The sequence below is a fragment of the Linepithema humile genome, chromosome 1 (assembly GCF_040581485.1).
Source record: "Linepithema humile isolate Giens D197 chromosome 1, Lhum_UNIL_v1.0, whole genome shotgun sequence".
NCBI lineage: Eukaryota > Metazoa > Arthropoda > Insecta > Hymenoptera > Formicidae > Linepithema > Linepithema humile.
In genome coordinates, this window is record NC_090128.1 from 15,734,525 (window position 1) to 15,751,002 (window position 16,478).

Sequence of the window (16,478 nt, forward strand, 5' to 3'; positions counted from 1 at the left end):
TAAGATCAAAGTAAACAAAAATGATGACGTGTCAAATAATAAAATTAAAAGGGAAATTAAAAATAAAGATAAAATTGAAGATAAAGATAAAATTAAAAATAACGTTGAAAATAAGAATGATCCTGAAAGTAGAGAGGGAAGTTGTCAAGTCCCTCCAAAATTATTGAACAATTCTAAAAACGGGGAGGAAAGCCGTCAAACCTCGTTAAAAGAAATGAGTGACTCTACATCCTTTGAAGGGAGAAGTTTCTGTACTTTTCCGAATCATCAAATCATTCCCGGAGGGGGAAGTTACCAAACCTCTCCAGACCCCGTCGGTTGCGAGGAGGGAAGTTACCAAACCTCGCTACGCAATTCGACACAATCTTCTTTTAAAAATATAAAAGGGAGAAGTTTTCTATCCTCCCTAAAAAATATAAAATTTCCAAAGGTTGGATCACTCTCGAAAATTAATGGAAAAGAAAATCAGGATACATATGTAACAATTGAAGAGCTACTGGATAAAATCCAACATTTTAATAAAAAAATGACGATTAATGACAGTATTAAGAGTAAAAATAAACCATCTTCGAAAATTTTGGCGTTATCAAAAATTAAGACTCAGGAAATGATAGATAAATTTATGCGAAAGAGGAAATCTAAACATAAACATGAAAATGTGAAAAAATTAGTAAAAGATTGCATGGAGAAGTTAACTCCGCGTGAAAATTTAAGTCAAGACGCTGTTAACACTCCAGTCCGTAGCAAGTGTCTAGTAGTAGCAGAAAAATCTGGAAAGGATCGTCTTACAGAAATCGTCGACCTACTACGTTTGGAACACTTAAACGCACGAGAAAAAGAAGGCATAATAAGGCTTATTACACAGAGTCAAGACCGATTTCACATACCTGGAGAAAATTTAACTGCCACTCAAATATTACAACATCAAATTTCAACAACGGATGATCGACCGATAAACACGAGGCAATATAGATTTCCGCAATCTCATAAGGAAGAGATAAATAAACAAGTAGAAGAACTGCTGACAGGAGGTATAGTTAAACCTTCGCAATCACCGTATAATACACCCATATGGATAGTACCCAAAAAGGAAGACTCGAAAGGAAATAAACGCTGGAGAATGGTTTTAGATTTTCGAGCTTTAAACGATAAAACAATCGGAGATGCTTATCCATTACCGAATATTGTCGATATTCTTGATCAATTAGGAGGAGCGCAATACTTCTCCGTATGTGATTTAGCTTCCGGATTTCATCAAATAAAAATGGATCCTGCAGATAGCCATAAAACTGCTTTCACCACTCCTTTTGGACATTATGAATTCGATAGAATGCCTTTTGGATTAAAAAACGCACCTGCTACTTTTCAACGTTTAATGGATCTAGTATTATCAGGACTACAAGGCCAGGAATTATTTGTTTATATGGACGACATCGTTATTTACGCCGCCTCATTGGAAGAACACGAAAGGAAATACAATTTATTAATTGAAAGGCTTCGAAAGGCCAATTTAAAATTACAACCGGACAAATGTGAATTCTTAAAAACAGAAGTAACTTATCTAGGGCATATAATTAGTAAAAATGGAGTTAAACCTGATCCTAAGAAGTTAGAAGCAGTAAAATTATTTTCTAGGCCCAAAACACCAAAAAACATTAAACAATTTTTAGGACTCGCTGGATATTATAGACGATTTATACCGAATTTTTCAAAACTGGCAAAACCATTAACTAATTTGTTAAAAAACGATACACGATTTGAATGGACGATTACTCAAGAAGAATCTTTCGAAATATTGAAACAATTATTATGTAAAGAGCCCGTATTGCAATATCCTGATTTTTCAAAACCATTTATTTTAACAACGGATGCTTCTGGGATAGCAGTAGGAGGAATATTATCGCAAGGAGAAATAAATAAGGATCGTCCAGTGGCTTATGCATCTCGTACTTTAACAGATAACGAACTGAAATACGATACATACGAAAAGGAAGCATTAGCAATAGTTTATTGCGTTAAACATTTTCGACCATACTTATATGGACGAAAATTTACACTGATAACCGATCACAAGCCTTTAATGTGGTTTAAGAATGCTCAAGATGCGAACATGAGAATATTACGATGGAGACTAAAATTAGCGGAATACGATTATGAAGTGGAATATAAAGCAGGTAAAATGAATGAACACGCAGATGCATTATCACGAAATCCTATAAACCTTGAAGAAGTCGATTGTAAACCAGTTAGAAAGGGCAGACAGAAACGAAAAATCTCTAAAAATGCTAAAACAACCTTAAAAACGCAAAGAGAATTTGACGAAGAAGAAGATAATTATAAATTGTATCTCTCCGATTCTTCAGAGGAAGATGATAATTACGAACTACGCCTCTCTGACACTGAAGAAAATGATAATTACAAATCGCATCTTTCTGATAGCGAGGAAGAAAATTACGAATTACATTTTTCCGACACCGAAGAAAACGAAAATGCAATTAAAAATAATACAGACTCGATACCATTTACCCAAGAAGAATTAGATGAACCAAATCAACAAATAATAGAGAGAGCATTAATTCACAGTCCACCTACACATGACAAAATACTAACAAGAAGTCGGACAGCACGACGTCGAATTACCGATCAAGATAATTTAATAAAAGAGCAAATAGACGATAACATTATATTGTTAGACGATAGAAATGATCCGCCTGATAAAGAAAACAGTGATGAAGACGAGGAACAAGAAAATATAGACAATAACCAAGAGATCAATATCAAAAATTATAGTAAACCCACTATTAATAATCAGCAAATAATAAAAAATAATATAATTGAATCTCGCGATCTATTATTCTTACGTAAAGACAACATAGCATATTTTGTTGATACAAACGGTAAACCTTTAGATTCCGATTCGCAAAAGTTATTCGAACGAAACAAATTTCCAAATTTAAATAATCTTATGTTAAATCAACCTAAAACCATTAAAGTAAAAAATTATTATCATATAATATTGCCGATAAGCGAAGAACAACGAGAAGGCCCAACATTAACTTTATCTCGAATCATAACCGCTTTAAATAACTTAAAAAAAACTGTTGAAAATTTAAAAATTGAAACACTTAGTATTGCTAAAACAGATTTTATTAACAATGTACCGTGGAACAATGTCAAAAATCAGCTACAATTAATATTCCTTGACGCACCAATTAAATTAATTATTTGCAATGGATTAGTTAAATATCCACCTAGAGATCTACGACCAATAATAATAGGAGAAACGCACTGTTTACCCACTGGGGGACATCGCGGAGTAACTAAAACGTATAATAGAATCAAACATAATTATTACTGGGAAAATTTAAAAATAGATGTACAGCGTTTTATCCAACAATGTTTACATTGCCAATTAAAGAAACTAGTTCGCGTAAAAACCAAACAACCTATGATAATTACCGATACACCCGGATCATCTTTCGATAAGGTCGCCATGGATATCGTAGGACCTTTGCCTAAAACCGAACGTGGCAATGAATATATCTTAACTCTACAAGACCAACTCACTAAATTTAGCATGGGAATACCGTTATCCGACCAAACTGCCGAAACGGTAGCCGAAGCTTTCGTCGATCGATTTATTTGTGTATTCGGTTCTCCGAAAGCAATTTTAACAGACCAGGGTAGAAATTTTATCAGTGACTTAATGAAAAAGGTAGCTAAAATATTTAAAATTCGTAAATTCCGTACAACCGCATTCCATCCTCAATCAAACGGCTCATTAGAAAGATCACATCACGCATTAGGAGAATATTTAAAGCAATATGCAAGAGAACAAAAACAGTGGGATAGATGGATAAGTCTCGCGATGTATAATTATAACACTAGTGTACATAAAGCAACTAAACACACGCCTTACGAATTAATCTTCGGTAAAATAGCACGAATTCCGTCAAATGAACCTTTAGCATCTGGCGATAAATTAGCAACTTACAACGAATATCTTGTAAATTTAGTTAGTCAACTCCACGCAATTCAGAAAAATGCCCGAGAAAACGTTGTCGAAGCAAAAATTAAATCGAAAAGACACTATGATAAAAAGATAAACCCACAAACATTCAAACTTGGTGATCAAGTCTTTTTATTAAAAGGCCCTAAACCTGGCAAATTTGGAGATCAATACACAGGACCCCATGAGGTCTTAGAAATATTGAATAGAAATAACGTAAGAATTAAAATAAAAAAGAACAGTCGCGTTGTACACCCTAATCGCCTACGAATCTCACACATCAAACCAACTCCTAATAATTAAGTAATTTTATTATTATTAATTAAAATAAGTAACTATAAAAAAATATATATATAAATATATTTTACACAAAAAAAAAAATTTTATAAATAAATAAATGATAAATTGATTAGCAAATAAGGAAATAAGTAATAACAACAAGCTTGACAATTAAAGGTGCGCTATATTAATATACCTTAGACGTGCTAAATTTCAGATGGATCTCCGAGGATTTTTAATAATCGCCGTGCTAAATTTTTGGTTACGCGGCACTAAAGGCATAATAGGATATGACTGCGGATCTGCATCGACGAACATTACGACTCTATCATTACTGGGGATAGAGGAATGTGATATACCACAGCCAGAAGTAGCAGCTCAGAAGATTTATATACAATTGCTACAAATTAACGAATTTACCTCCGCGAGAGTTATACAATGCAAAATAGAAATAGACAGATTAATCAGGAGATGCGGAATGTTCTCTCACTCCATGGACGTGTACAACGGAAAGCACGCGTATATAGAAGAAGTATCAAGAGACGCCTGCCAACGAATGCACATGTATGGTACTTACGAAATCGGAAACACTCGAATAACAGGATTGAAATCCAATCAAACTGCAACACGACCGGTAACACTGGCCGGACACGTGAACAATGATGGCACCTGTTCCGGAACAACATATAGCGATCCATTCGGCACATGGGAAAAAGCCGTGGTACTCGCAACCATAAAAATTACACTACAGGATTATATAGCTGACGTGAAGATAAACACGAACCGAGTCCAACTGAGGTCTGGAGTGACCTGTGCGTTGAGCGCAACACATTGCACCGACATCGAGGGTGGGGACACCTACTGGGCATCCATGCCCACGGATACCTGCAGGTTCGGCACTTATGGAGTATTATATGAAGGATATGCACACAGAATAATAGACGTCGTCAACAAACAACAGCAAATTGTTTATTCCATGACTACAGAAGACACAGTTTTTGCATTGGCAAGCAGAGACTCCTATTCTACTTGTGGATACACTCTTTTCCACACGGAACATCCAAAATTAGTAATTTTCGAAACTTCACCAGGCGTAGCAATTTTTAAAAAAGAATCACGCATAGCTAATTTGGACATTTTCACCTATATGAATTCTAAATTTGTATATGTAGAGAAACATGTGCGGACTCAATTTAGTGAACTATATAAGAATATTTTACTGCAACAATGTCAGCTCGAACAGAAAATATTACACAATTCATTAGCCATAGCCACTCAATCACCGGATGTTTTCGCTTATCACTTTATGAAGGGACCAGGATACATGGCCTTACTGGCTGGCGAAGTAATACACATAGTAAAATGTGTGCTTGTCGAAGTAAGAGTAGCACACACCGAAGAATGCTATGATCAATTGCCTGTGACGCGAGAAAACAGAACACAATTTTTAACACCGCAAACCCATATACTATTACGACAAGGAACGCAGATTACGTGCAATTTGTTCGCACCACCTATGTATCTTCTGGGAGATGCATGGTATAGACTCACTCCTAAACCAATACATACAGTACCGCCGATGACCATGAAACCGATGACAACACCTAGCTGGAAATATATTAGCCCCGGATCACTTGCTACCAGCGGCATATATACTGAAGGAGATTTAAGCGATCTCAGGGATCATATTATGTTTCCTGCTGAGAGACCAGCAATGTTAAACACCTTGGCCAGAGGAATGATGGGCCACTCTACGATTATGCACGATGGAGGATCTTTTGCAAACTTCCTAGATGAGGCATCAGTTGAAAAAATAGCTATGTCAGCATGGCAGAAATTTTGGAATCGATTCCTAATTTTCGGCAATATAAGCGCTGGATTTTTAGGAATTTACTTGGCAGTAAGAGCAGTAAAATTAATATTGGATACCATTGTGCATGGCTATGCTCTACACAAGAAAGAAGGAAAAGAAGAAAAAAAAAAACATAAACAACAGCTTCCCTACCAACCTTACATAAGCGCCAACTCTGACAATTCTTATTTTTCTTATTTACGCATTTTATTGTTTTATCTCATTTTAATCTGTTTTGCTCCTTCTTATGGGGTCTCGCGGTTGCGACCCGAAATTCGCACCTAACCCCAACACCACCTTTTTGTTTATAGAAACATGGAGATCGAACACCTCGATACTCAAACACTGAGCCGCTCGCCGTTTGCTGTTAAAATAATCAGGGTGTTTTCGCCCACGCTGATTTGGATTCACCTGGAAAATAGTAAAGAATCTTTCCAAAAAATGATGGAAGACTTCAACCAGCGGATGAACAAACGCCGATTTTTCCATTCGAATACAAAACTAGGCGACATTGTTGCCCTCGAAACGAATGGAGGATGGCAACGCGGCATCGTTACAAAAATGAACGGAGATGGGACAGCGCAGGTAGGACTCCGAGATTGGGGCGTGTATGTCCGCCATGCAATCGCTGAACTCTACCATCTCGAGGAGAGGTTCAGAGAACATTTCTGGCAAGCCGTGCCATGTAGCTTAGCCTACACAGCCCCTGCCACCACAGGACCCACATGGTCCCGCAGGGCCATAAATGTTACCAGAAGCATCGCCGAACAGCAAACCGGAATTATGCAGATAATCAAACCAATTCGTGACGAAGGTGCACTTATCAAATTAGATATTAAGGACGAAACTAACAACGTCTACCACAACCTCAGAGACTTATTAATAGAATTAGGAGTCGCGCAAAAAATAGCGAATATAGCCACACATACCGTACCATCCGCGTTGAGTTAAACACCACACCCTTATTATCACGCATAAGGATATATACATAATTAATTCTATAATCACAGATAATAACTGATAAGAATAACAAAAATATATACATATATATATTGTGTTTGTTATTAGGCAAAAGAAAAGTTTTTTTAAAAAAAAAAAAGAAAAAAAAAAAGAAAAAAAATTTTATATAACTATCTTTTATAAAAAGTTATCTCTAATTATCTCTTATAAGAGAGAAAATACATAAATATATATACATATATATATTCAATAGTATAAATAATAACCATAATATTATACACACACACCTATATATATATATACATACATATATATATAAATACGTATATATACACGTTTAAAATAATGTTAAGAAAAATCTATATATACATATATCTCTATATATCAAACATATATATATAGTACAAAGAAAAAGGGAAGAAAAAAAAAAAAAAAATTTTTTTTTTACTATCTACTTCAATAAATAATCAAACATATATAATCTTATATACATATATACATATATATAGATACATACACTTCTAAAGCATATATATATATATCTAAGTAAATAAGCAAAATAATTAACTTAGACGTAGGATTAACTTCTAGTATATATTTTACTTAATACATACATAAATAAATAATGTCGTATACTTAAAGGATTTTCACATATCCATAATTCTCTCATAAGTAAATCTTAGATAAAGTGGAATCCTTTTCATTAACAATTTGCTATAGGGAGAATTACTCGATGATCAGTCACAGTATAGAATGTCAAAGTACCAACTTTTACAAATACAAAAAAGGAGAGAGAAAGAAGAAGAAAGATCTATACATATAGTATATCGAAGAGTAATGTGCCACTAATCCACTTGACGCCACACTGAAAGATCACCCTGGAGCCTGCCCGCTGCTCACGGAACTTAATGTACGACCGCCCTGAGTGGGAAAATACATTAATTGTGGTAGACTACCACAATTCCCGTCACCAGTGTTGTCACAATCCGTGACTAAGGTGACTAAGGACAAACTTGAATACGCACCTATCACATTACCCTACCTGATCCATGAGATCAACCTATGTGAAGGTTGCGGAAACTTTATTAATAACATTGAAGATAAGAAGACTGTACAAAAAGGTTCCTGTATAAAGATGAAAGCCGAGCTGGACCAAGGGATGGAGAAGATAAGTGGCTACCCAGAAAAACAATAAAAGGGTACATGTGGTTGGACTGACCTACGGACCTTTGCACGTAACATTCTGGGACACGATTATCACGTAAATAAAACTCCATCTTTTCTTTTCTTTACTCATTTTACCATGTTCTATCGAACATTTGAAAGGATTCCACGGAAGAAGGCTTCATCAAATTCTTTATAGTAGATTTTTATTATTAGAAATAGAGTCAAAAGAAAAAATATATGCAGTATGTAAGCGACAGCAAAAAGAACGAAAGGAATAAGGAAGGGGTTTTGGAGGTCGCCTTTCCTTTCCTTCTCTTTAACAAACAAGCAGTGTAAGAACGATTCGGCATCTCAAATGGGAATGTTAACCGAGAAAAGAAAAGAATCTATCTTTAATTTAATTGCAAATGTTGCATACCCCCAACATTTGTCTAAGGTGGGGGGTGTTACGTCCTGATCAGACTACACGATTCTTTTCTTTTCATTAAATACCAGACCTAGTAAACGCAGAACCAACAAAACTCTTAAGAAATATTATAACGCCAGAGCTGTTTTTCTCATGAGACACTAGGAGCTCGAATCTTCTCACGGAGAAAAATAGCATGGATATTTCAAAATACCTTGGCCGCTCAGCGTGCCTATTGTCGCCAGAAAAACCGTAAAAGTCAAAACTTCGCGGTAGCTGGAGTCCTTAACCGACTCCAGACGGTTAGAGTAAGAGATAAAAAGAAAAAACTGGCACCAACTAGTCATACTCTTGGATTCCACCTACGGGAACTCTAGCTAGTAGATAGGGTTTTACCGAGTAACGATCGGGGAATGACCGCAGTCGCATGCCGAGAAGGCGCGACACCTGATACGGCGCACGTGTTTAGTAGGTCTGGGAAACCGAGATGCATTAGTCGCACTCTCCACGCGACACCAAGGGCACGCGACAGTCGTAAACTGTCAAATTTATTAGATCAGTGACCCAAGGCTTTGCGAACTTATATACCGATTCTTAACCACCCAATCCGAAAGCCGAGAATCGGGGCAAGCACTTCTATAGACCACCCATCATTCCATCGTATGGTCTAAAGACTACGCCCACCCAGATCTTAAGACACTGAGATGCACCCCACCTATACTAATTAACACCAACCGGGTTACGCCACCTCAAAAACCTACCCCCATCATATATGGACCCGAAACGACGCTATTCCTTATTCGTTAGGGCCTCTTTCTTCCTATCTCATTTCAAGTAACCTAGTCATCTAAACCCAATCCTATTAGCTAAAAATGACGCCATCCTCCCCCACATTAAAAATTTTCTCGCAAGACTAATTCCTATTCGATCCCCGCTCCAAAAACCTAAGATTTTCCAAAGGGATCTACCCCAAAGAAAAAGTATAAAAACCCGTGTTCTGGTGGCTCCGGACACAATCACACACAGTTTTTCAAGCAGTTTTGCGCAGTTATTCCGTTTAGCTCAAACAGTTTTTCGAGTAGTTCGGGGGCGCGAATCAAAGAGTAAAGTCAGTTGATACCTTGTCGCGATCGTCTCGTGGTGCATCTCAAGTAGAAGGCCCATCACCCTGACGACACCATCCCGCAGCAGGGTGCCCACGCGTTTACAAAAAAAAGGGGTCCGACGCTCATATAACGCCTTCCCTCAACGGGGCGCCTGCTCAGAACCACCGAACATAGTCAACCCGACTTGAAACTATCCTACAACGAGTAAGTTAGTTCATTTGTTTTTTTTTCTCCTCTCTTTAGTATTCTCTTATTTCTTTTTATGTAATCCGTCCCTATTTCGGTTAAAAATCTTTTTTGTGTTATTTGTCAGTGAGAACTAAACATTCGCCGCGACCCAACAATCGTCGGAACCGCTCGGATCTCTCGGCATTTGCTCTCTGTTTAGCTATATTCCTCCCGCCATACGTTAGATACGCTGCGAGGGTCACCGTAAGACCCATTAGAATTAGGCGACACACCCCATTTAATAACGCCCGTACAAGCACTCACACGCAAACAGACCAACCTCCCCCATTACCACCGATTCCTCAGGAATTTCCTCAACCACCTCCTCAACCCTTTCCCGTGTTCGACTTTCCTCTACTTCCTTCTCCTAGGTCTATCTCTCCGTCTCTTGAAGAGTTCCTGGAGTACAGACCCCCTTCGCCTGTTCGCTTCCATCCTCCTCCAGTAGAGGCTCAACTGGAGGAATTCCCACGAAACGATCCGGAGTTCGACAACATATCCGTCAACTCCGAAGCCACTACCATCGAATACGTCGCGGCTCCTCCCCATCTTCCAAACCCTGAATTCACAGGGTTTGATTTCCTAAACTTAGTCCTCTCCCCTGAGGAATAACACACACACACACACACACACACTTGTGAAAAATACACTAATAGAAATATAAAACACGTGTGAATAAGAGTTGAGTTTTGTATCGTAATTATAAATTTAATCGAATTAAAATGTTGTCTTTAGTAAATTAAACTTTGTTCTTTTTTTTTTATTTAACCACACCCTCCTCGTTCGTCACCCCCTCCACCTTCCCTCTCAAATTGCGCACAAAGGTTCCGCCCCGGGTAATAGGGATTCAATTCCTTGACCCAAAAAGAGAACCACGGGCGGTTGACTTGTTGACGGAGTAAAGACGACTCTTCCAGTCGCTGACCCGTCGCAAGTCCTAAACGCGCCGCTCGGCTCGTGCGGTCAGACCCGTTTACGCCGATCGCCGAGCCCAACGAAAAAATTCTACATCTATCAGGACGTAACATAAGTATAAGCATATTATGGTGTGTCATGCTGAAATATATATAGAAAATATACAATATAATCATAATAAATTACTAAGGTCCGATTACACTAACGTAATTTTGGCTTTAAGTGAGACTTAAATATCTGTCTTTATTTATTTGAAAAGAAAGATAAAGGTAGTTTTCCACCAAGAGACACAAGTCGACACAAGCATCATTCTATCTTTGTTGTTCATTGAAATTGAAAGAAGACAGAATAATGTTTGTGTCGACTTGTGTCTCTTGGTGGAAAACTACCATTGATAGACACATATTTAAGTGTTGTTTAAATCTAAAATGATGTTGATGCAACCTAGCCTAAATAATAGATGTCATTTCAGATTTGTGATTCTAATTGCGAAATTCTCGCCGTAAATAGTGCCCATGGTGGTCGAACACATGATGCTCGAGTGTTACGATCATCGAGAATATTCTCTCATTTGGAACAGAGACATAGAGAAGGTGAAATAGATACTTGGCTTCTAGGTAAATAATTATATTGTCCAATAATAATATTGATACATAGAAATATTTATGCTTTCTGTTTTAACAGTATTTATAATTTTTTTCTTTAATTTTATATCTATCAAACAAAAAAGTTCGTAAATAATTAAAAACTGATATTATACGTTTTAGGTAATTCTGCGTACCCTCTTCTACCTTTTTTGCTGACGCCAAAGTTAAATCAAATAGAAGGAACTCCAAGTGCAAAATATTGTAAGGATTGAATATTAACTTTTTGAGGGCAATTAAGAAATAAAATTAATCACTTGATAAAAAAACTTAATATAATGTTCTAATAAAATACAATTTTATAACGTCAGGCGAGTCTATCTTACAGAGTTCTCTACAAGCTATCGTTATACCCGATACTTGCCCGAATCACAATTTCCGCGCTATTCCGGCGACAGTTTCTATCTCTATCTATCTACGCCACGCTACTTCGTGGAAGAGATTACTCATGTCCCTTTTTACGCTTCTCCAAAAATTTCCCGCGAACTCTCCTTCTCCGTCTCGTGCTCTCGGTATTCATAGGCCCCTCAAGCCTGATTCGCACTTTTGAGGCCCGTTCTCAATACTGGCGGCATCCCGTGCTGACCAATCTCTTTGCCTCTCCCTCTCTGCCTCTTACAGTTCGGCCATCCTGACGATGAGATTGTCCTCAATCCATTTGACCCAATATCCATATATATATATACACATGTAAATAACACAATTTGTCGTTTTGCTAACACTAGCATGTCGTTACATTACTTATTACATTAATTTTACGTTTACATTTTTTCTACAAAATTACAAATTAATTTTCCGATTCTTTCATTGTAACTCGTATCCATGGTTTAATTTTATCGGATGACAAAATACTATTATATGGTTTGTTTGACAATTGATACCCTGGAACATCGGTAATTACATATCGGTTTTTATTTAAAGCTTTACGCACTTGGTATGGCCCTTTATACTTAGGCAAAAGTTTTTGGTTAACGCCCGGTCTCACTGTCATGTCTCGTATCATTACTAAATCGCCCTGTCGATACAAAGTTGGTTTTCTGTGCTTTTTATCATATCGCGTTTTGTTATACAATTGTAAATTTCTATTAGCTTCGTGTGCACAATCTCTCAGAATTGATCGTTGTTGTTCCAGATCATCATCTATTTCGAGTAACTCTTTAATTCCGTCTTGCAAGTCGCGATCCGCATGATTTCTTTGCTCGTATCCCAACAATAATTTGCTTGGTGATGAATTAATTGCTTTATGAAAGGTGTTATTCAGAATATATTGCGCGTCTATTAATTTGGCTTTCCATTCGTTAGGCGAACTTACTAATTTAGCTAATGTACTCTTTAAAAATCTATTTACTCTTTCCACCTGACCATTGGCCCACGGCGAAGCTACTGCCACTTGCACATGACTTACTTTGAATGTATCGAGACATTGTGAGAATACTCGTGACGTGAAAGCGGTACCTTGATCGCTAATTATTTGTTTCGGTGCGCCGAACATACCAAATAAATACATTATATGCTCTATCGCTTCCTGTGTTCCCGTTGATTTTGTCGCAAACAACCATGTATACTTCGTGAATGCATCCACCACTATCAAGACGAATCGATAATTGTCCGGAGTTTTTTCCAACGGCCCAAAGTGATCAATGTGCAGTGTCTCGAAAGGAATAGTCCCTTTTTCGACCACTTGCAATTCCCCCTCTGATCTTTCGGTGGAAAAAAGTTGTAATCAAACATTTTATACAATTTTGGATATACTCCCGAACAGTCTGCTTCATACACGGAAACCAGTACGTGTTCAAGATTCCCTCCATTGTCTTCTGTACCCCTACATGACCTAACTCGTCGTGATACACGCGGATAACATTATTTACCATTACCTGCGGCACTACAAATAATCGTTCCTGATATATTCTGTAAACCAATGCATTTTCTAAAGTAAAACGTTTATTTTCCTTATATTCTAAAGATATAGCTAAGTCGCGTATGCTCTCGTCCGTCATTTGTCGCTGCATTAGCTCGTCTTCCAGAGTAGGCGCGTTAATAATCATTATGTGACGACTCAATGCGTCCACATGCGTCATTTTTTCCGCTGACCGATGTACCAATTCAAAAGTATAATTCTGTAGAGCTAAGCTCCATCTCGCGATTCGTGGATTTATTTCAACTTTTTTGAATGCATGTACAAGAGCGTTACAATCAGTTATTACCTTAAAATTTAGGCCTTGTAAATATATATGGAATCGCTCGATTGCTTTTACAATAGCTAGAGTCTCTAACTCATAACTGTGATATTTTTTTTCCGCATCTGTCGTCGCTTGACTAAAATAAGCAATAGGCGCGAATGCTTTGTTTTCCTGCTTTTGCAGTAATACAGCTCCGAATCCGAGCGCGCTTGCATCGGTGTGCAATTCAGTCTCCGCATTATAATTATACAATCTTAATACCGGATAGGAAGTTAGCTCTTTTTTCAAATTAATAAACGTTTGGTCTAATTTCTCGTCCCACATGAACTTCGCATCTTTACGTGTGAGTTGATGTAAAGGATGAGCTTTCAACGAAAAATCCTTAATAAACTTTCTAAAGTAGCTAGCTAATCCTAAAAAACTTTGTAACTGTTTTACAGTTTTCGGCGCTGGATAATCTGCAATGGCTTTAATGTGCCGTTCACTCATTGTGATACCCGTGTTCGAGACTTTATATCCTAAATAATAAATTAATTTTTTAAAAAAATAACATTTCGATAATCGTAGTTCTAAACCATATTGTTTTAAAGTAATTAATACTTCTTTCAGAATTTCTATATTTTGTTCAATTGTTTCCGTTGCTATCATTATGTCGTCAATGTAAATTAAAATTTTCTCCTCTCGTACTAATTTATCAAAAATTTGAAAAATACGCTTTTGAAACTCTGCTGGGGCTTCGGAGTAACCAAACGGTAATTTTATAAACTCGAATTGTCCGTGTGGTGTAGAAAAAGCAAAATATTTCGTGCTCTCCGGATCAAGGTCTATCTGATGAAACCCGTCCTTCAAATCTAAACTCGTAAACACTTTCTTTCCGTGTAATTTATTGAGATGGTCTTCAATAACCGGAAATGTGTATCTTTGTTTCTGCACAATCCTATTTAATGGTCTTAAATCGATGCACATTCGCTTTTCTCCATTCCGTTTGTTCACTAATACCACCCGCGAGCAATATGGTGAGATACTTGATTTAATAATTCCACGCTCTAGCAAATCGTCCGTAATCTCTTTTAATTTGATTCGCTCGTTATATGAAAATCTTTTTGACCCATACAAAAAAGTAGCCTCTGTTTTCAAATAGACTTTTACTTTGTGACCGTCTTCTATCGGTTCGACCTTACAGTTATCGACTTCTATAAATGTTTCAATTAACTTGTCTCGAATACGAACATCGGTATCTGCTTCTACATTATCTCTAATTACATCGTATTTCTTTTTCTCGGTTATTGCGTCAATACTTAAAATTTCTAATTCTTCCTCCGCTCTAGTGTCGTTTTTTCTGAATTGCATCGCTGAACGCGAAATTTCCACACTAAGCTCGTTTTTGTATAAAAAGTCTCGGCCTAACAATATTTCGCACACTATGGTGTTATCCGGAACGATAAACAATTTGATATTTAACGCATAATCGAAATTCTGATTCAATTCAATAGGTACTTGAATCCATCCGAGAATCTCGATCTTCGAATCGTTTACGCCCTTAAACGCTAATTCGTCTTTCCACGGATTCGCTTTCACTGTCGCGAGGTACTTTGTAAAAGTAGTTTCCTTTATCAGATTAATCGGACTGCCCGAGTCCATCACTGCCCTTATGTTACATTTCAGTCCGTTTATCGCGTTAATATGTACCTGCGGTATTTGATGCGCCAGCTCTCTCACCTCTATTGCTGCTACCTCCGTCCCTGACCGTGGGGCCCTCGCATTCGTGGTCGGTGCTCTCAGTGGACACTGCGTACTGATATGCCCTTCTTGATGGCATTTGTAGCAGATGATCGCTTTGCTGCGACAATCCTTCGTCAAATGTCCTTTTCTCTGGCAGATGTTGCATCTAACGACCCCTCCACCAAATCTGTGCGTATTTAGTCTAGTCGCGTTGTTCTGCGAAAATTGATTTGCACTATTTCCTACTTCTTCGGTAATCGTACGCATTCTTTCGATGAATTGCTCCAGCGATTCGTCCACTACCGTTAATGCTACGGCCCTGAGATTCAAATCTTGCACGCCCGTTGCTAGCATGTTTATTTGATCTTTTTCGGGCAAATCCAAGGTCTGCATCATATCGAGCTTATCGTTAACGTATTCGATAAATTTTTCTTTTCCCGATTCCCAATTTCTCGACGTTATTTTTTGCATCGTTACCATAAAGGGAGTTCTGTGACCGAAAAATCTAATTAATTTATCTTTGATAGCCGTCCACGAAGAAATAGTCTCGTTAGTCTGACGAGCGTACCATTTACACGCCTCGCCCGCGAAACGGCTCGTTGCGGCCAGCAAAAGAATATCGTCCGACACTTCGTATAAATTTCCGACGTGCGCTACTCTGCTGAGCCAACGGTTCACGTTCTCTTTTTCCGATCCCTCAAAAATCGGTATCTGAGAAGATAATAGTCTAATTGTATTTCCACCGGCAATTGCATTTGACTGACTAGAATTCGGTCGCGGTCTTTCGCTCACTGCTTCTCTCAGCTCGTTATCTCGCAAATTTTGCCGCGTTCCTGGCCCTGACGCGACCATATGAGCGAGCTGTTGCGCTAATATTTCCTGCGTCTGCATAAGCCGCTGCGACAGCTCCCATTGCTGTCGCATCATTGTTAACATTTGATCGTTAATCGAACTTTGTACTGACCTTTCTGGATCACGCGGAGGTTCGACACCGCTCGCAGTTGGGGATG